This window comes from Corvus hawaiiensis, chromosome 18 (assembly GCF_020740725.1).
Source record: "Corvus hawaiiensis isolate bCorHaw1 chromosome 18, bCorHaw1.pri.cur, whole genome shotgun sequence".
Lineage (NCBI taxonomy): Eukaryota > Metazoa > Chordata > Aves > Passeriformes > Corvidae > Corvus > Corvus hawaiiensis.
Window position 1 is genome coordinate 8,063,596 of NC_063230.1, and position 21,589 is coordinate 8,085,184.

The 21,589-nt window shown below is 40.2% G+C and overlaps 2 protein-coding genes across 14 annotated transcripts in view; one reads left to right on the forward strand and one right to left on the reverse strand.

Annotated features, from left to right (window-relative positions):
- ARVCF (ARVCF delta catenin family member) overlaps window positions 1-13,789 on the reverse strand; it is a 258,446-nt gene extending 244,657 nt beyond the window's left edge. For 7 of the 11 annotated variants that reach the window (XM_048322537.1, XM_048322534.1, XM_048322536.1 and 4 more), the window contains exon 1: window positions 13,463-13,674. The gene's annotated coding sequence lies outside the window, so the exon portion shown is untranslated. Of the gene's footprint in view, window positions 1-9,253; window positions 9,331-13,462; window positions 13,676-13,769 lie in introns of those variants that run through there. The other 4 variants (XM_048322527.1, XM_048322522.1, XM_048322525.1 and 1 more) reach the window with 3 other exon arrangements.
- A 776-nt stretch (window positions 13,790-14,565) lies between these two features.
- Window positions 14,566-21,589, forward strand: part of TANGO2 (transport and golgi organization 2 homolog) — a 28,944-nt gene continuing 21,920 nt past the window's right edge. The window contains exon 1 of one of the 3 annotated variants that reach the window (XM_048322733.1): window positions 14,566-14,827. The gene's annotated coding sequence lies outside the window, so the exon portion shown is untranslated. Of the gene's footprint in view, window positions 14,828-17,130; window positions 17,225-17,733; window positions 17,800-21,589 lie in introns of those variants that run through there. The other 2 variants (XM_048322735.1, XM_048322734.1) reach the window with 2 other exon arrangements.

Consider the following 21,589-nt stretch of genomic DNA (forward strand, 5'->3'; position numbering starts at 1 on the left):
TATGTCTAAGAAACTGATTTTTTAAGTCATCTAAGAAATACGAACACAACTACCTGCAGACTGCTTTTATGAAGGAAGACTTTGGGGTTTGTCCCACAATTCTTGTAAGCAAGTCAGCATTTGGCTGCCTCCAAAAATCCGTATCTTCTCCCCACATGTCGTCACCTTCCATGGTAAATTTTATGTTTCATTTCACAATTTACAAATTGTAAGACAACACTATGTCTTGATACAGTAATTCCATTGCCTTTAGGATGACACAACGAAAATTTAGCTAATTACTAACATGATGCTTTATTTATCTTCAACTCTTGACAAGTAAATGCTTTTAAGTGCTGCAGAACAAAGGAGAAACCGCATCACAAACACAAAACACACAAGCAAGTAGAGCACGTACATGGGAATTCAGTTTGTCACAAAATGAAATTCATTAAAAGGGTCATGTTGTTCCAGAAACAGCATGGAGGGAGATGGTATAATCATAAAAAATGTGTTGAATCAGTACAAATCCAACCCCAGGCAAGAATTTTCCTCAAAAGTTTCATTTTTATTAGCAATTCAGACTTTGCCTGATGAGCAATTCAATCCAGAGGTCAGAAGCAAAATCTTGCCAATGCTTGCCCTTTTAAAAACATTTTTCCAAAGAATAAAATGAACACACAATTTCCTCTAATCCAAAAAAAATGCAGTTATAATAATAAGCAGAAATAATATTAAACAGACATCAACAGGACAATACTTATTAAAAAATGTATTAAAAAATGCCACTAGTAGCTTGATAAAATTTTAAAACATTGCAATAAATCCTAAACTGCACTTCTAAAATTATTTTTAATTGAATATGTCAATCCTGTATGAGCCATTTTAAAAGCTTCTACTCTCAAAACAAGTGGAAAATTATGGCATATTTAAAAAAAAAGCAAATAATCAGTGAATTTCTTAATGATGATGCAAGAAAAGCAGAAGTTGACAGTAAGCTGATTTAATGTAAGTTTTCAATAAAGCAATGTATCACTTGAGCTACAAATCTGGATACCCTGCTACCTACATATGCCTGTAAGACCTGAGAAGAGTTCAGGCAGAAACTGTAATTATCTATAACTTACATTTATGTATGTTATAACTTCTTCTCTTTTGTGAGCAACTTTGCTCAAAAAGTGCCTTTGACATTCCGGTAATTTACATCTGATTAAAAATCCATCTCTTTCCACCATCTGAAGATGCTTATGGGAAGAGAAATTCAAGCATACTGTAAAAATTTCTGATGAGAACAATCACCTACTATTAAAACAGATCCCTAACTTTTTGCAATGTCGTATTCTTAAAATTGAAAGGGGTGAGGATTCAGTGTGATTTTGGGTATCTCTATACACTACAGCTGAGTAAAACATTAGTTAAATCAAGCAGCAGAGCAAGAGAACAAGCTTTCCAGCCTTCACTCATAACCTTGTTTAAAAAGTTTAGTCTGCCAAACTCTAGGTCCCGCAAGGTCTGAACTTCTCAGGAACCAAGCCAACCTTGAAACTACTGTAGTAGTACAAGTGGAGTTATATTTTGAACTTAAATCAGTATCATGGCTTAACACACAACAGTAAGCAGAGAAGAAATGATGGAAGTAGAGTCTTTTCATGAGCTTGAACAAACTTCATTCTGCCAGACGAGAACTAACAAGTCTACACTCTGACTGCAAGAAGTCGTCTCGTAATAAGTCTCATAAATATTCAATAGACCCACCACGGCAGCAGCTCCAAACAGAGTGAAGGGTGAAGGTCTCTTAAAGAGCAGCTCTAAGCATAAGGCAGCCAATTCTGACTGGAACCTTATGCAGAACCAATGCCAGCTGACAAGGGCATGACCTTCTATTGATGCTGCAAATGATGACTCGGTTCAAAAATTGTTTCGTTTTGCTGCCACAAATTTAACAGCTCAGGCTTTGTCCCCATGAGATGAGTAAAACATGCTCATTAGGTAACCTGCTTCCAGAGAGACAGTATTTTAAACAAAGGCTAAGCACCTTTATTTTAATATTACAAATATGTCTTCAAGGTGCTTTAATGCAGACCAGTTGATGAGGTGCAAACTGAACACAGCTCTCCCAGTCCAGCCACAGGAAATGTTCTCCACAGGAAGATTGCACTGATGGAAGTTACAGGTAACACGAAATATGTCCACAAAAAAGCACTGAGCAGAAATACAGCTCAATACACCATCACAGCAATTCTGAGGCTCTTCAAAAATGTGCACAAATAAAGGGAAATAATTTTCACTTTGTTTATCCAGTCTAGCAGGCAGGACAATTATGAATTATTTCAGCAAATTCTTTCAGTTTGTCCAAAATATTCACTGCACATTGTTTTCATCTTCCTAGTTACAGACATGCCAATGTCACACAAAATCTGTTACAATCAACTTGGATTTACTATTCTTACCAGCTGTCTTATGTCTAACCAATAAAGGAATATTGAACAAAAAAGGGGATGAGAGTATCCAAATATAAGCAAAGATAAGCAGGCAGTTATTTCTTACTCTGAATGCAGTAACAAGAACTCCGGAGGCCAAAATGTTCCAGCTGAGCTAACTATGGCTTCCTGCTGCTGTTACCAACATGGTACTGTAGAAAAGTAAATGCAAATATTACTCACAAAGTACAAATAGAAGCAAACAAGATAATGGAAGAAACATGTATCTCCTGGCAAAAACAAAACTCATTAGAAGATTATGTTCAATGTAAGTCAAAATGCTTTGAAGCCAGCTGTATAAAGTGACAGTGGAAGCACTTAAATTTGAATAAACCTCTTAAAATTCTTTATTGCACTAATGGCAGAAGTTTGACCTTAAATGTTAATTTAAATAGATACAACCAAGCTGGTTAAAAAACACAAACTGTGGTCTCATAAATGCAGCTGCTAATGGTGCCCTCAGACCTGCAGCCACATCCCAGCCTGACTCAGCTCTGTCCATCCAGCTCCCCCTTCACAACCAGCACAGGCGAGGGGAGAGTCACTGTTGGCTTATCCCCACTGGGGAGAAACATAAAGGGAGATTGTCTTGCAACCCTGGAACTACTTTCTGGTTTTTGCACCGTAGACACAGAACAGCTGAGATTGGAAACACCCCTGGATATCACCTGGCAACCCTCCTGCTCACAGCAGAGTCAATTTGAGCAAGTTGCTCAGGATCTTTTCCAGTCAGGTTTTGAAAATCTCCAGGAATATGATCTCCACAATCTCTGGCCAACTTGCTCCAGCATTCAGTTCACACTTAACAGCAAATTTTTCCTCAGTTTTTGATTGAAAAAAGACTCCTCCACTTTGTACCTGTCAGCGTATAAGGCTGTGCTGCCTGTTGTAGTATTCTTGATCAGCGTGAGCTGCTTAAATCAATGAGCTTCAAAAATGACAATGAGATGTATAACCATGAAATTTATTGACCATGCCTGCATGCATTAGTAATCACACAGTATGGCCTCTGCATCCAATAATGCAGAGAGCTGGATTCCTTCTTCTTCCAATGACTGCTCTAGATTCCCCAGTCACACAAGGACACACAAAACAAGCTCACTTTTTTTTTTTAGTCCCAGATATTACACCTACTTTAAACCAGCAGATTTTGTCTTGTACATACTCAGAAGTTTCTCTCAATTTTATAGTATCAAAAGTATTTTAAACAGTTTCTCAGAAAATCCACTATTAACACTCCTTGCCTCAAAAAATATGTGCAAAACCCAGTTATTCTGAGGGGGATCTGAGAGAAACTTTTATGGACTCAATACTCTTGAGATTTCTATCAGAAATCAGTCACTTGATTTCATGTGAAATGACAAGCATGCACAAGCATTTTTTTTTCTTCTCTATTACAAAAGTCTCAAGTGACATTTGCTGTTAAGGAGGACAACACTAACAGCCAGTGAAATGTCAAAGGTTTCCCAAGGAGAAGTCAATTCTGTTCGTGCTTCCACTCTAAAAACAAGTAAGTAATTCAGGGGTACCCAGTCAAACTACACCTGGGTGAAGAAGAGAGAAATAAATATCAGGTGTTAATCACTAATACTAAAATTGTGCAACTGTTGCATTTGTGCATAATGCCTTTCTCATTTTATATTCTCTAGAAGAAAATACACCGAGAGATTTCTCCCCAACAAAATTTTCCAACTTGCTGTAAATGTTTTAAATCAGTGCAGCTACTAAAGTCTCCTATTTTAGAGTACAAGACTGATAATTAAGTCAGCCTATTTCAGGGCCTTCCCCCTCCCCCGGCTTCTTCATTACAGCTATTTTCATTCTGGACTCTCCACACACACTGTGCACCTGTAATCTGTATCTACATTGTATTAGTAGGATCCTCCTAATTAGATTTAATTTCTTCAAGTGAGGAAAAAAGTGACATGCTAAGCCTGCCAGTTCTTTGAAGAATGTCCTAGAAGGTCAAATGGTGTGTATATAAGGGCTTTGTGATCTGTTTGACACAAGGAAGATACGGTTGGTCAACATTTCAGATGCCTTCAGTAATGAAAAGCAAAGTAACTGGTATTGATTCCATTCACATCAATCTCAAAATAGTAAACAAAATAATTATATCCTCTGTATAGCAGTCTCATGGGTACATGCAGATATTACTTAACAGATTACAGACAGAAGACAGTGCATTTAAATCAGACACTATGGGAAATTCTAGTTTTCCTAATTGAACTAGTATGTAGACATTAAAGCTTCTGAAATCTCTACATGGTTTATCCTTACATCTTCAACCAGAATCAGAAACTCTCAGAAGATCAGTACTTTTCCTACAGATTACAGCTCCACAGTTTGTCTACTTCTGAAACAACAGAAATACCTGTATTACTGTTTTCTAAGCTTTTACAGTTTTAAAATATGTTGGCTTAGTACTTCAAAGAAAAAATAATTTTTAAAATTTTAAAATATCACTCTCTCCTGTGTGAGACCAGCTGCTTGCCCCTAGACTTTAACCTCTTTTCACATGAAGTAGTTGGGCTTATCCTGTAATTCTTATCAGTCTTTCCCTCTTTTTGTGGTACCATGACAAACTATACTCTGCATTAATCTCCCAGGCCTTGCTTTCTGCATCATTGGTGTAACCACACAATACAATCCCATATACACCAAATCTGCCCTACAGCCTCCTCTTCCCAACTGCATTACTGCGACAAACACATCTGCATTTGGCACCTGTTAAGTTCTTTCACTACCAGGATCAGTAGCCAGTTTCTTTGGCTAAACACTGCACCTTCAAAACAGAGCAGTATTTACTCATTACCGCACAGGTAGTAAGCCTGCAGTACAAAAAAATAAAACCTATAATAAGCCAATCCATAGTCTTATTTATGCTTAAAATGTCTACTGCCAATTATAGGATTTCTCTCAGCCCAATTCTGTGTTTCCTAAATGTAATACAACATAGGCTACTGCATTTTAACAGGAGTCATTGTAGTTCTTGAAACAGTGACACATAAAATAACGTAAAAAATTACACCATCTACACCTTCGGTTTCCATAAAAAGGAGTTTTCTTTGCATTGCTCCCCAGCCTTTGTTGTATCTTTAATAAACTTCAGAACACTGAACTTGTGAAACTTTCAATATCTTCCTAATCCCTTGTGCCACAGAGAATGACCTTCTACTTCTTTCTACATTCAGATGGTCAATGCAAAGCAAATTTTTCATTTAGAACATAGAAACGGTTAATCCAAAAGAAAGGGAGCAAACACAAGGTGAAAACAATATGGGAAAGTAAAACACCTTGTAGGGCAGAGTTTAAGACACTGACAGTTCTCTTGGCCAATGTTAAGATTACCAACATCACCCTCCTACAGAGAGGGAAATGAGAAGAATTTGCTAAATATAGCTAGAACTGGATGGAAGGATGCCTATCCTTATTTGTTCATTCATCTGTTTAATTGTGGGCAATATAGTCCACTAGACAGCCTGAAGCAAGTGGGGATGTTCAATATTCTCTGAATTATACAATCTCCACCGGAGATTGGACCTAATTACACAGTTTACTACAGTGTAAATGGAAACTCTGTATTTTGAAACTCTCTGCAGTTGTATGTACCTCTCAATTCTTTTCTCAGGTTTTGGGAATGTACTAAATGCCTTCGAAACTGCGCAGTTTTAAACAAGCATGGTGAGAAAGGCCATAGAATTCTTGTGTTTCTTGAATGACTGTGTCTTTCAAGTCCAAATGTATAAAAATAGTCATATATGATGACATCAAAAATCAAGTTTTATGCTCAGAGCTTCTTTACATTAAGTCTGTGGTGACTGATGTTTTATCTTAAACTGATCTACAACTGCATTTTTTAAATAGTTGCAATAATTTAAATATACCTGTCAATACATCTTACCAAGTTAATCCATCTTTATTTGAAAAAAAAAGCTGTAACAATCACACAAACCTGAAAGAAACAAGTCAAGGAAGTTTATAAACCTGTGATCTAAGCTTTTAAAAGGATTCCTAAAGCTAAACCCTTGGTTTCAGTGACAATATTGGAAAGAAATATAATGGAAATTAACAGGCACTAGGAGCCTAAATCACTTTAAGAATTTGGGCCTAAATTCCTAACAGACACCTCTCAGCCAAGGTATCAATTAATTTATAAATATCACCAAGAATCTTTCATGTTCCTTTTATATGTATGTAGCAAGCTTCAGTTCTGTTTAACATGAGTTCTTCAGTACCTTAAATACTAAAGTTCCTAAAAATTGGAGTTATCATACTGCTTCTCAAACAGCAGAAAGTGGTTTGTGGCATCATAAATGAAATGAGGCATTTGTTTCCTTGACTAGATAGACGAGCATGGGTTGGGATTCAGAAACCCCACCATCAGCATAGTAAGTAGTTTGTAAAAGCTGAAGACTGTTTTATCACCTGCAAGAACATACCACAATGAAACATAGGAAAAAAAATGTGGTAACCTACAGAGGTTTCAAACTTATGGATTGTACAATTCGATAATCTTCCATCGTCACACGACATTAAAAACAGTGCCTTACCCTCCACCTCTAAAATACTGCCTCAGGAGAGGGAACACAGGTTTTGACTTCCACTATCTTTCAGCCTGCCGTAAGGAAGTGCCTTGGTCCTGAATCAGAACCCACAGGAATTTAGAAAGTGATGTTTCTGCTTGTAGTAAAATCTTCAATATGTAATTTACATCTTGATATGTCATCATTTCTTGGTATTTAACTTAGTAACAGCTTCTCTAAGGTAGAGATTTTATTACATAAATTATGGAAGTAGCAGACTGGGTGTAGTGGAGACAGCATAAATTTCTGAATCAATACAAAATATGTCCCCGGTAGTAGTTGTTATTCTATGCAGGTGTGTTATTGATTACAGTCATAATGGTCTCACTTTAGCTGCCATCAATAACTCACTACTTGTACTGTCATACTGAATTAAAAAAGAACCAGTCTAAAAATATGAGGAGAAGTTATACCAGCATGGCATGACCCAGCCCGTGGTGCAAAGAAGCAAAACACTGCCAGTTTAAGTTAAGGTTCATGTTTGAGACTTCACTTGACATTACATTGATAAAATAAAGTCAAATGTGATACTTATTCAGGCAAAAGAGTATGTGCCTTAAACATTCAGGAAAACTTCTAAATTTATGGATCCTGCATACAATAACAGTTTTCAATACCTTGGGACCATTAGAATACGTGTTCTGTTATGCGAAACTGAATCAAAGTTTTTTGAGTGGTTATTGACATTTTACTGATGAACATGACTGAAGATTCTTTGCATCAGATTAAGAATTGTAGAAGGAATGTTAGATTATTTCAGTTTTTTAAATTCCTAATTTTGGAAGCTAGTCTCCATAAAACACCTGTATTTGCTACTCAGTAGAGAGATGCTCACAAAGTGCCAGTTACAAGACTTGATTCAACCTCACAGACTGGATCAGCCTCCAGAGAAGTCTGTCTGTATCCACTGTTTTAATCCACATGCAGAAGTGGCTGCCCTTTCTAAATCAGGCCTCTAATTGACATGCCTGAAGTTACTGTAGCTACCCCAACTTAACTGTCACATCTCAGACTCTCCTTCCCCAAGACAGCCTGCACTTTATAAACCATGTATTAAGTCAGTGCAATTTTCCTTCCTCTGGGCAATCTCTGCAAGCTTTGCTACTCTGCATACTGTTAAAAAGATTATAATTTTCCCATTTAAAACCTGCAAAAATGAGATTATCCAATATCATTATATACGTTCAGCTCTCATCAAGCTGTGAATCCAGTAGCCATGGACACTGTTGATAGTGAAACATTGCAATACAGTTTCTTACCAACAGGATAATGCAGTAAAAAAAGTCTGTGCCATCACTTCTGTCACTGTTCTGAATAGCAGTTACTTAAAATTTTATCACTACATAACCTAAATTAAACAGAGAACATTTACTGTAATGAGAAGGCTCCACAGAGGTATTCCAACTCATAGGTATGACTTCCACCACCAGAGCAGATGAAGAAGAGGCAGTTAAATTACTGGAAACAGTAGCTCTAGTTTCCCTAACTTTACACTGCAATGAATGTTGATCAGTTAAGAGAAGACTTTTTCATACAGGAACAAGTTAGGGCAACATTTTTCTGTACAAAAAACCCCCATGATCATTCCTTTTATGAGAGCAGAAACAGGAGGGGAAGATAACTAAGCTTAGAACAGAAAAAAGGCATTTGTGATACACAAAGCCCAGATCCTGTAAAGATATGCCCAGCAACTCAATTGGTCAATACCACTGCACCTGTAAGAATTCTTATACAGATTACTTCATCAGGTAATTCCAACTATATCCAATTAGAATGCAGGTCTTGTTATCAATCCCCTGGAATTTATAACAATTGATAACAAAAGCCCACTCTCACAGAAAACCGTGCAAAGGAAGCACTGATGGCTAATGCTACACTCCAAACTACTAGGTCCTGAAAGAAATTAGGAAAATAATAAATATTCTGAGTTTACCATAATGACAAAATCTCAGGACTTACCCCAAACTGATTTACTCACTTCTTCCCTCTCACTTGCTTGCAATGTTTAAGCTGTAATTCTTCAGTAATGCATTTCAGAAGACAGTAAGTGCTTCACAACTCTTAAATAAACCACAAGCAGCTAAACAGTACCTGTTCTGGAGGACAAAGGCCTGCTGCTAAGGCACTAGACCTCAAGTTTCCAATGGCTTATGACAGCAATAACAAGGCAAACAAAGTAAATAATAAAAATGAAATTGCAAAAGATACCTTGACAGTGTCCTTTTAATCTTCAGCCAACTTGAGATGTCATGTAAGCACTGAAGCAGCAAAGAGGTGATACTGCTTAGATAGCAAAATCTCAATTCCTCCCTGACCTACAAATCAGAAGCTAATAGATTAGTGGTGCACTGGTGTATATCTGCACAGTATCTCATGGAAACCCTGTCGCAGCTTCTGAAACAAAATGCTTGTGCTCCAAGATGCAGAAAAAGCATAACTATAAATAACACCAACTGAAGCATGCACAGAAGATTTTGACAACCCAGTCAAAGACCTTATGGAACAAATATCCCAAATTGTCTAAGAAAGCCATCATATCTGAAGAGATGAAGCATACTGCATGTAGCTCAGGAACAGAAAGGTCTTCCCAGTCCAATATAAACTGGAGAGTGAGACAGAGAGGCACAACCCTGCCCATATGTTCTCAATGGATCTCAGTACCTTGTAACACTGCCAGCAGCAGCATCACCACCACACAAGAGGTGGATGAAAATTACTTCCTTGGACCACTCAGTCTGGAATCTGTTATCTAAATATTACAATTTTACTCTTTCTAAATAGTCAAAATATATGACATATATATTTGACCATAGTCAAAAATCACTCAACTTATCTCATGGTGATTAACATCAGCTGATCATAGAGGATTAAGACTTGCAGAATCAGACCAAGATACCCTTCAAAGAGATGTTTATCTAGGTGGGACAAAAATCATGTAACTACAAAGCAAAATACATGTAAGTGCAGTGTCAATTTTTACAGATTTTGATAAAGTAACCAGTTTTAAAAAAAAAAAATCAATAAAGCCAGTCACTTCAAGGGTATCATGCTGCCTTAGTTAAGATTCATTATTTTCAGAAAGAAGCAGTCCTTCCAACAGTGGTAAGCTCCCAGTAACGACAACACTTTAAGAAACTGTATGTTCTTTGTAGTAATGAGGAGTAACTAGGTATGAGCTTCATTAACTAAATTGCATTCTCTGCAAAAGATTAAAATATTTTAAAATGCCACCTCTATATACATTCCTACAGTGTCTCTAACATTTTTTATCCCTAAGATTAACCAATATTCCAAGAAAGGCATTTATTTTGGTGGGTCAAAATGTCAGACTACCCTGAAACAGTGGCAATCAATGAGCCTCATCAGGACTCCAAAATATTATTTTGTTTGATCAGTCTGTATAAGTTAAGGATGAGTAATAGATGCTGTCCACTTACTATGAAATGATTAGCCATTTACAGACAACACACCAAATGCTACTTGAAAATGTGAATGCCAGAGGGTTGACTGTCAGGCTTTGAAAAGATTGGGTATTACCAAATTAAGCTGTCTGTTCTTAGAACGTTGCACAAAACCAGTCACAAAAAGAACTCGGTTCACTAGAACTAGCTGTTTCTCTTACATACTATTTAAAACAAATGTGATCCAAGCTAATGGAGAAAATGTAGACCTCTAGAACCTCAGCAGACTGCACCAGAAGTAGCTTTACAGTTTGTTTTGGTCTGCATGTGAGATGCAAGGGTAGGAGCGAAAAGGACAAACAGGGAACAAACAGTTTTTTGGGGTTGGCTTAGTTTTACACAAGTTAGCTGAAGCAATTAAAACCCACTTCGTTATCTAAATCGATTGCTTCTTTTCTCAGATGCTCAGGTGGTTACCTGCCTTGCTTCAGCTCACAGGTAGACCACATCCTACCTGAAATTTAAGAGAATACTTGTAAATCTCCTTGTTCTTATTTTAATGCTTAAACCCATGGTATCGCTGATGCCCTTCTCTAAGAAAATGTGTTTGTCAAATTATATGTATACTCTAAATGTCTTGCATTATGGAAAGAACACTTTTTCTAGAAATACGTGGATTTTAATCTTAAAAATCTCATTGCTAATTTTCAGGAGACACACAGGAAGTCTGAATAAGGTAACTGCATGCAACACATGTGAAATTCCTTCCCTATGCATATTGGTGTAACCCTATAGTTGGCCTTTCCCTCCTTATTCTGTAGAGACAGACAAGAAAGTAAAAAATTTGACCTAACTGCTTTGAAGGTAACTGTGATGGCTATTAGGATGCCGTCACACTTGACAAAATACTGTCATACTCTGGGTAAACTGGAAAGACACAAGCCAAATGTCATCTCACACTTAAGTTGCTACAGCATTTGTTTAAAATGTTTGTGTCAATGATTTATACTCACACAATAAAATATTAAGAGCAACAAACAACAAACCTGGTAGCACAAGAATTCTAACAGGTTTTCCTTGCAGTGTATCAATTCTGACACTACCCAAGATCCACCAAAAGCACTGCAGATATAATGTGTTGCATTACATAAAATCAAGTACAGAAGCTTAGTTTTATATAACTGTAATATGCATACAGATGGTCTTCAGGGTAAGATATCTAATCTGAACTACAGTTTGTACAAAATTTGAAGTATAAGCACAAGGCAGGAATTTTGCGATTTCTAGTACAGTGTCCTAACTCAATAAAATGGGAAACTCCCTCTATTTGTACCTCTTACTGGTTCTTCCAATATTAAAAACTTTCTGAGACTGAAATCAATTGCAGAGATTTTGAATTAATAGATTAAGTTCTAAGAAGGGAACTGTTTTTCATCTATTTTAGCCAAATAGTAAGTCAAAATTATGGTTATATTAATTGAAATTCAGATATTTATGTTGAGAGCAACTATGGCATAAAAATAAAATAAGCAAAATCCACTTTATAAAGATCACCAATGTCAAAAAAAATACAATCTATGATCTCTGAACAATACACAAGGATAAACCATGCAGTGAAACTATGCAGTCAAACTATTGTTCTTCCAAACCTTGGCTTCCTAATGCATTCCTTTAGCCAAGCAATGGGAAGATAAAACCATCTGCCTAATGGAGCATATAATTTAAATATTTCAGACAAGAATTGACGGAGACGCTGCTTAAATAAATTTAAGAGCCATCCATCCAAATACCTGACATGAAGACCCCAACATAGTTCACAACTTATTTTTTCTATACCAACTCCAAACTCTCCAGCCCTTGCAGTTACTTTAGTCACCATCCATACCCTGTACTACTTTATTACAACAAATCTTTTTTTTTCCATAGCAGATTTAATATGAAGCTGCATTTTTTTTCTTTTGTAGGGCCTTGCAACATCTCTAAAATCACTAAAATTTCAGATTTTACTACTGCATCATGCAGTCCTGCACAATTTTGTAAACAAAATATGTCTAAATTTATGGACCTTTAAAGGACTAGTGTATTCAGCAGATTGCAGCACTCTATCCACAGGAAGTTACAATGAGCCAATGTCAATATTCTGTCATTTAGAAGCAGGATTTTTTACCATAAAGCATTCCCATTAATAAAAATCAGCAGGGTTATTTCCACCCCTCCCCCCCCACCCCCGCAAAACTTGTATTTAGGGTTTAAGCTATTGGTATGATAACAGGTCTTCACTTGATAAAAAAAAATCTGCTTTGGGGTTTTTTTAACAAGCTATGAATCACGTTTTGCATTGTGACCTACCTAAAGGCACAACACGACAGCGTAACAAGCAAAGTGCATGTTATAAGAATTCCCCCTTTCACATACACAAACAAGTGCCTACATGAAAAAAACAAGAGAGAAAGCACGGAAGACAGTCTTTACTATTCCATATTCACTAGAAATGAACATTTCAAAGAGTTTTTCAACTTCTACAAACGTCAGATTTTAACCGTGGTCCTCAACACTGCAGGGAAAGCGAAAATTAAAAAATAACCCCTAACTCTGGCTTTTAAGTCTGTAATGGATTTCGCATGTGTGAAGAAATGGGTTAGTTTTGTTTGGTCTTTGCTACAAAGAGACTTATCTCCTATGCATGCCACAAATAACCTGAGCAATGACTTCCCTCCATGACAAGAGCTGCCCATCATATTGCAGGATTATTACAACGTTGGTTTGTTTAGGGGTTGCTTGTGTGTGTGGCTTGCGCATGTAACTCAGGCATTCGCATACATCAACTCCTCGTTGCGCATCTCACAATAAAGTGATGAACGCTATTAAACCTGAACCAGCAACCTTCAGCAAACAAAGAAGTCTAGCCCGGAATCGTGATGCAAAATCACCCCAAAACGTACTACACCCTGCAAGAACCTCTCAGAAAATAGCCCGGCAGCCTCATTCATTCCCCTCAACCCAGCGATCTGCTCACCATCTCCGTCTTATTTCTCCGTCCTCATCTTATTTTCCTTGCTGCTACTAGCTTCAAGGAGGCGGCGTAGAAAAAAAGAAAAATGTTTTTTAAAAGAATTTTAAAAAATAAAGAGGGGAAACCCTCCCAACTCTTCAATAGACCACTCGGCAGCCGCTGGGCAGCACGTCAGCCCCTTGTCCTCCTCTCCCGCTCCCCGCGCAGGAGCCGCTCCCGCCGTGCCCGCCCCGCGAGTGCCCGTCCGTCCCCCGCGCGTTCCCCGGGAGAGCGCCCGGGCTGCACCAGCTCCTCCCGCCTGCTCACCCACCGAGGCAGCCGAGTAGTCGGAGCCGGGCTGATTCTCCCCTCCCACCTCCACATTCCTATTTACAAAGGGTATCCAAGACCATCTTTATCCAACTGGGGGGTTGGGGGAGGAAGGAGGGGGAGGTGGAAGTACTCATTAACCCTTTTCTTGCATTTACCTTTTCTACTGTGATTTTTGCTCCGTTTTTGGAACACACAGGGGAATTCCCCTTCTCTACAGAGCACATGGACTGGTTGCCATCGGGCCCGCCGGGTCCCCGCTCCCGCACCCCGGCTTGGCCTCCGACGGTGCTCCTGACAGCCCCAAGGCCGCTCCAGAAAAAAGCTCCAAGGGCACGGCTGGAAAACGCGCGCCCTCCCCGAACTATTGCTCGGAAAACAACAGGAGCGGCCCGACGGGACCGCACTACGCCGGCCAGACCATGATGGCACCGCCCGCTCCTCTTTTTTTTCTTTTTTCTTTTTTTTTTTTTTTTCCAAGCAGGGCGTCACATTCCTCAACACTCGCACCTGGGGGCAGGAGCGCGGGAGGCGTGAGGGGCCGCACGCCGTGCCCGCCCCGCTGCCGCGCGCCGCCGACCCCCGCGCGCGCCGCGCGTCTGCGGCCGCACGCGAACCGGCGCGCGCCTCCCGCGCCGCGAATTTTCCCATTGGGCGGCGCCGCTGCGATCGCGCCCGGCAACCGGAGCGCCATTGGCGCGGCCCCGCCCCGCCGCCGCGCGCCATTGGTCCGCACGCCTGTCCGTCACAGCGCGGTGGCCCCGTCCCCCGGCGGGCGGCGGGAGTGGCCGGGGGAGCGGCCGCAGCCCCGGGACGGGAGCGGGGCCGCGCTGGCCGCGCTGGAGAGCGGAGCGCGGGCGATGCGCGCTCGGCAAGAGCGGCAGGCACCGTTCTGTCACCTCCCTGGATGGGTGCGCGCCCCCGCCTCGCTGCGCGGTTGAAGGGTTTCTCCGCTCGGGAACGGAACGCTGCCTTGCGCAGCTGTTCGCCCGGAGGTTCCGGGCCCACCTGGTGGCTGAAATGCTGTGGCAGAGGGCCCGTCAGGTGCAGCGCAGCCAGGTAATGCTGGCACGCGATCCGCATGGATTTGTCTAACTTGACCTTCTCGCCGTTTGCAGTGGTCTATGCGCTGCCATCATCACCTCTCAGCTTTGTCTTTGGTAACCTAAATAGCTTGAGCTTCCTACGTCCCTATTTTATATCTTGTTATCTCTCCCTTTCATTAATGTTCCTCCTCTGAATAATTTCCTGTGTTTTTCCTCCCTCCCTAACCGTGGGTGCCAGAAATGGTGCATCGTTCCAATGCCTCTGTGCTGTGGACAAAGACAGTGTCACTCCCCTGTCTCCTTTTTATATTGTGTATTTATACGTTTAATTCTTAGAGTAGTCCAGTTTACCACAGTATTACCCTGAGAGGTCACACTGAAATAGTAACAACTAAATTCTTTTTTGAGGTACTTTTTGCCATGCTAGCTCCATCTCTGCATTCTTTATTTCCAGATGCATTTCCTCACATTTTATGACATTAAAAATGCAATTTACTGGACTGGGATGACTTAATTGGATACATCAGATGATTTTGTAACCAGATATTAATTATTCGCTCATTTATTAGGCTACAAAATTTACTAGTATCTTGCATTATCTAGACAATTGATCGAGATACCAAACTGAATCAGAGCAAGAACTCATCTCTAGAAAACTGTCAGGGTCTCTGATGTCTCCTCTTTACAGCTGCTTTTTGAGACCTCTCAGGGAAAAGATACTTAATCCATCTAAGGTGTGCTTTATGCATTCCAAATAATGTGCATTCCAGCACTTGAAGAAAAAGCACTTTAAACAAATATCAGGACTATTTCTCTTTTAGTTTTTGAAACTAACTCAGGACAATTCTACAAGCCTTTCATTAAGCTTCTGCTTGTATTTTAGCTTTCTCCAATAGAAGTTCTGCCCTGACAGTACCACTCTCTTGAAATGGATACAGAATCAGAGCCTGCTTGGGATCAGTCTATTCAAATTTGGCAAACAAGGGGATCTATACACTGATCCCCTAGGACAGGGTCTGGAAGGGGCAACAATAACCAAGCTGTTTTAGGCAGAACAAAAGGTAGACAGGAGAATAAAAGGAAGAGTCAGAATGGCCACCAAATCCAGTTATTCACAAATTGTTGCAGTAGACTGGTTTTGTGAAGCCTCCTAAAAGGCTTTTTAAATGACTCTGAACTTATTCTTTATTTCCATATGTATTAAAAATAGCAAAAAAACCCCAAAACCAGTAAAAAACACCTTTAAGTTTTAAGCCTATGGACACTTGCTTCTTCCCATGGACATGACTGCTGCTGAAGGTATTCACATTATCATCTGAAGATTTTAAATGGGTATCAAGCATAGAAGCTAAACAATCTTTGGTCACAGTGATGAGTCTATACTTTGAGACTCAAACAGAGTGCCAAAATGAACAATACGTTACATTTAATGTGCATGCATTTTACCAATTTCAGTGTAACGGAGATTTGTAATTTGTCAATTTAGTCATCAGATAACTGCTTTGAATAACAACTCTCTACCTGAAAGCATAAATACATTCTAGGTTTATATGTCTCAAGGTAATAATTGCAATCTATTGTTGTGTTTCAGAAGCAATAGTACAAAGAATGATGATCATACACTCATCCAGTAATTTTCATCAGTAGATCTCAAGAGACCTTGTGAAGGTCAATGCTATTGTCCCATTGATGATGATGGAGAAGGAAAGCATTGAGATGAACTTGCTCAATGTCATATACCAGAGCAGTGCTAAAGCTGGCAATTGACTTCAGGTTTTCTGTATCCAGGATGAAAGGTTTTGCCTCACAAGCCACCTAACACATCTCTATGCCCCTGGGAATTCTTTTAATTACTGTTTCACATCTTGTGTGTATTGTGTTTATCAGTGTTAAAACCTGAAAGAGCACTCCAGGCTTTTATGGTGTTTCCTTACAGGCTTCACCATAAAACATTTTGTAATTTACAGGCTCCACTGAAACCCTTTATTGTTACCCATTAAAAAAAAAAGTCAGAAAAATAAGTTTGAGATTTTGTTTGAAAAATGAAATATTAATATTTCAGTAGGACCAAAAGGTGACACATATCCAATCCCAACCTAAATCTGAAGATCAACATTACTAAATGTTTGATTATCAGTTCTGATCATGCTGTGCTAATAACTGAAAGCAAATTTGACATTGTCACTTGTGTTTTCCTCAATCCTCAGGAAAGCTGTCCTGGCTGGAATTCATCCCATTGCAAGCTCAGGGCTCAGTGACTTTGGGGCATTCCTGGAAGCAGAGTCTCTGGTGAAGGTAGTCAGGGGAACAGCATCCCAACAACAGGGGCCTTGTTCTGAAGGGTCAGGAGCTACATCCAAACCCACTAAGATTGTCAACAGCCCAGTCCTGGGTGTATCCGTCCTCAGAGGTATGAGCGCTGTGGTGCTCAGACCAGGCATTTAATGTTGTTATTTCACACCTTCATAGAATCATAGAATCAGCAAGGTTAGAAGAGACCTTTAAGATCATGAAGTCCAACCTGGCACTACCACTGTAACCTCTATAAACCACTAGACCACATTACCAGATCTTAAACACCTCCAGGGACGGCGACACTGCTACATCCCTGGGCAATCTGTTCCAATGCCTGACCACCCCTAACAGTGGAAAAAAATTTTCTAATACCCGAATTTCCCGTCTCAGCTTGAAACCAGATATGCTGGCTGTAGGCTGAGGCAGCCAAGAAGCAGCTCATGCACTATGAGATGACTCCCCCAATGCGCTGGGGGATGCCGGGCGGTGTCGCACCGACCCCTCACACACACCCCGCGGCGGTGCCGGGCCCGCGGGGCACAGCCCCGGGCCAAGGGCGCAGGGGAAGGTGTCGGTGCCGGCAGCGCCGGCGGGAGGAGGAGCCGGGCCCGGCCCCCGGAGGGGCGGCGCTGCTGCGGCCCGGCCGCGCTCCGGAAGCGGCGCGGGGGACGCGCGGTGCGGCGGCCGTGGGTGAGTGAGTGAGGGAGGCGGGGAGGGAGTGAGGGGCCGGGGGTCACCGTGCCTGCAGGGCGGGCTCGGAAAGAGCCCGGGGGCGCCTCAGCTGTCACCAGCAGCCGGGAGCTGACGGGCTTCTGGCTCGGGGGGCTGTGTGTGCCCTTCCTGGCCACCGCCACAGCCCCGGCCCTCCCCGCCAAGGAAGGCGCTTCCCCTGAGCGCCATTTGCTTGAGGTTTTTATCTTAAATTTATCCAGCAGCACCTCTGGCGATATTTTCAGGTGTCAGTTCACACCTGTTTTCTTTGGTTATGCGATGCCATTTCATTCTGTGATTCCTGCGTAGGTGGTGGCTTCTTGGTACTTGTGTCACGTCCAGGAGTAATTTTAAGTGTACAAAAGTAATAAAGCAATTTTTAAATTAAGTTTTAATGTGTGGTGACCCTTTGAGGTCAAGAAATAGTCACAGATAGACAGTGAAAACTACTAATGACTTTTGGTGGTTCCTCACTGAAGAAAACATAAGAATTGTGCAAGCTAAAAATACAGCCTTTACCTAAGGAGCAAGCCCAGCAAAAAGCTCTGGGTCCGCAGATCCGTGGCGGAGGAGAAACTCGTGTTCTTGAGAAACTGGGGCAAAGGCTCTTTCACTCCATCCTTGTAAATGTTTCTAAAACATGGTGTGGTGAAAGGTTATGTTTACTGGTGTTTGTTCCTCATGGGAGCTGTACAGTGGACCTAATCTAGTAAAATGCCGGAGAGAAATTAAGCAGCTGAAAATAAAATTAGCACATTAAACTTGGGAGTGCCGTTCACCTTATATGTTATTTTCTGTGTTTCATAAGTGTTGTACTTTGCATTGCTGTCTCTTGCAGTGAAGACTTACTCTTCACCTTGGTAGGGTTATAAAGCCTAGGTTGCTTACAAATGCTCTTTATAGGGAGCAACCTGGAAGTCATCAAATTATAGATCCGTCTATTCTGCTTCATCTTTAGTTATTAGTATTGCTACAGTGAAGCATGTGTTACGCAAGGGAAGTGCAAAAACGAAACAGTAAAATGCTTTAAAAATGCAGCCATGAGACACTTTTCTCTGCGGGGAAAAAAAAATAGATTACTTTTAAGAACTAATCAAGCATCTCTTACTTTTGATGATTTTAAAGTTCTCTATTTAAAAAACACTTATTTCAGTAGTGCAAGAAAATGCATCCAATTTTATGGCCCTTCTATGGGCATTTGAGGACTGTAGGGCTCAGTTTCATTTGGACATACTCAAAAGAGACAGTAAAATAGTTTTGCACTCTGCTGACCACGAGTTATTGTTGTAGTACATAAAACTAGCAGATTCTAGTGAATAATGATTTTTTAGCTGTGTTTTAGACTGCACCTAAACAATAGTTTTGGATCAGTTGAGAAGCAATTGAGATCACTGTGGTAACTGACAGATGTTATTTATGATGCTTCATTTGTGAATACAAAATACATAACAAATGGCTTCATTTTTCAAATGCTACTGCTACTGGGAATTCTTAAGGGTAAAATAGTTTTATGCCAAATTGTGAACTGATTGCTTCTAATCATCCAAATGATGGTAGAACCCTATGAAAAGAACATACACAATCTATCATGTTTGGGTCTCTTGAAAGTCCCTCTCAGTGGTACCTTATGCTGGCATGTATCCACTCATGCTTTTAACAGAGCCTTCAAATGAGCAAAACAACACACTGTGCTGTCTAACAGAGTACTGTAGCACAGAACAAGAATGTTAGTTACTTTAATGTCATTTCCAAATTAGTGGTGCCATTTGGAGCGGAACACTTAATTACAGGATGTTTGTGGTTCTTGTCAAGCTGGTTTGTGTGTATTAGGCATAAGTTGGACAGCAAACTAGAAACATTACAGAAATAGGAGATTGTTGCTATCATGTCATCCTTGGTAACTGTTGTCTTATTGACTAGGAACAAGCAAACTAAAATTTAGAAAAGCTCATTATCCAGACAGCAGTAAGTCTTCACTGTCTCCAACCCAGAACAGAGGATTTCTCCCTCCTTCCAGCAGACCTTGCCACGTTGCATAGTGTATATATTCTGGCTTGCATTGTCTTCAAAAAGAAAATCAGAAAGCAAGTGTTGTACCACCACTTAGCCTTTTCTATTTGATCGTTTTAAACTACAGCACCTCCTGCATCTCTAAGGATGGTTCTGAAGACACATTTTCTGCAGAAATGGAGCTCGAAAATCAGCTTTTGATCTAGCTTTGGACTTGCTGTAGGATCGAGTTGCAAGTGGAAGTCACTGCTGGCCTAATCTTTTTCACCTTCTCCTCTCCTTGGTCTGTGGGGTCTCAGCTGAGTGAGGAGGAGGCTGAGTTGAGCACATCTGCTTTGCAGCTCCAGCTCTGTGCAATGTGCTTATCTCATCCCCACAGTTGCAGCACCAGCTTTTATGTGAGTATGAGCTCAAGAAAATGGCACCTGCATGAAGACTTTTTGATTGAATGTTTATGTACTTACCATATCTATGACAGCCTCTCTTCAGGCTTTTTTTCCCTCTTAGTGTTTTGTTAATCATTGTAGATTTCAGAATATCCAAATTTGAGTCTGACTTACAGTATTTAAGAATTTAATGGTAATATCCACAACATGTGTTGCAAGTGCAGTGTCATCTTTGGTCAAAGAAGGTACCAAAATACCTTGCTTGCCTCCTTTGCCAGTTAAGTGTTGCTGCTATTTTAAGGGGTAGTTCTGTTTTATCTGGCTTAAACACTTCTGTCAAAAAAAAAAAAAAAGAAGAAGTTGGACTGTTTATATAGGACCTATAAACACTTACACTTGTCTCAAGACCGGCAGGTGGAGCCCAAGATAAAATACACTGGTTTGATATTTGGGGTTAATAAAAGCATAAATGTAACTTAATGAACTGTAATAACATCAAGCAGGGTTGCTGGGGTGACAAAAAGATAGTTCTGTCAAAGCAGTAGTACCTAATAATAATTAATGTGGATTCTAGAAAGGTACCAAAGTATTCAAAATATTTGTCCTCCTAGATAATTGTGATGAGTGTTGCAAACTTATTTTGCAGCTGTTTTCTGACTGGCAGTTTTTGTGTAATCTTTATGCTGGCCAGTACTTTGCATGAACAGCTGGACCAACTTAATTATTTGAAGGGAACTGAGTAAATCAGCTGATGGAGCCTGAAACTTCTTTATTAAAATAGTGGTCTTATAAGTGATTAATTGCAAACAGCTTTTTATCAAGTAATTCATTTAATTATCTGGCAGGGCACCTAATGAATACTAGGAGCCATATCTTCATAGTCAGCAAGAGTACTCCGTGATAGTTGTCATTAAAATTGTATTTTGTATCTTTGGTTTCACCAAGTGAGCATCTTGGCACTTTGCCCATTAAGGATTCCCTACGATACTCATGGTAGTGCTGTAGATGGGAACCTCTAGAACCATAGATTAGAAGGTGATCTCTTTGGAGCTATGAGTGTTGTTTCTGAAATAGTCTGTGTGTAAAAGATCCACGTCTTCCAGTACTGGTGGTTCAAGTCCAGTATGATTGCAGTCTACTGAAAATTCAGCAATAGGAGCTGAGAAGATGCATATCACCTTCTCAAAACCGGTTAGACTTTCTCCATAAAGCTGGCTATGGGTCTTTTTAAACACCTGGTTCATAAATCAGTTATCCAAAATTCAAGACTGCGTCTTAATTTTGTGAAGTATTTCTAAGGCAGTTGTCTTGGGATTGACTTGTTAGTGGCAAAGAAAGCCAACAGTGTGATTTAATTCCGTTTTCTCAGTGCC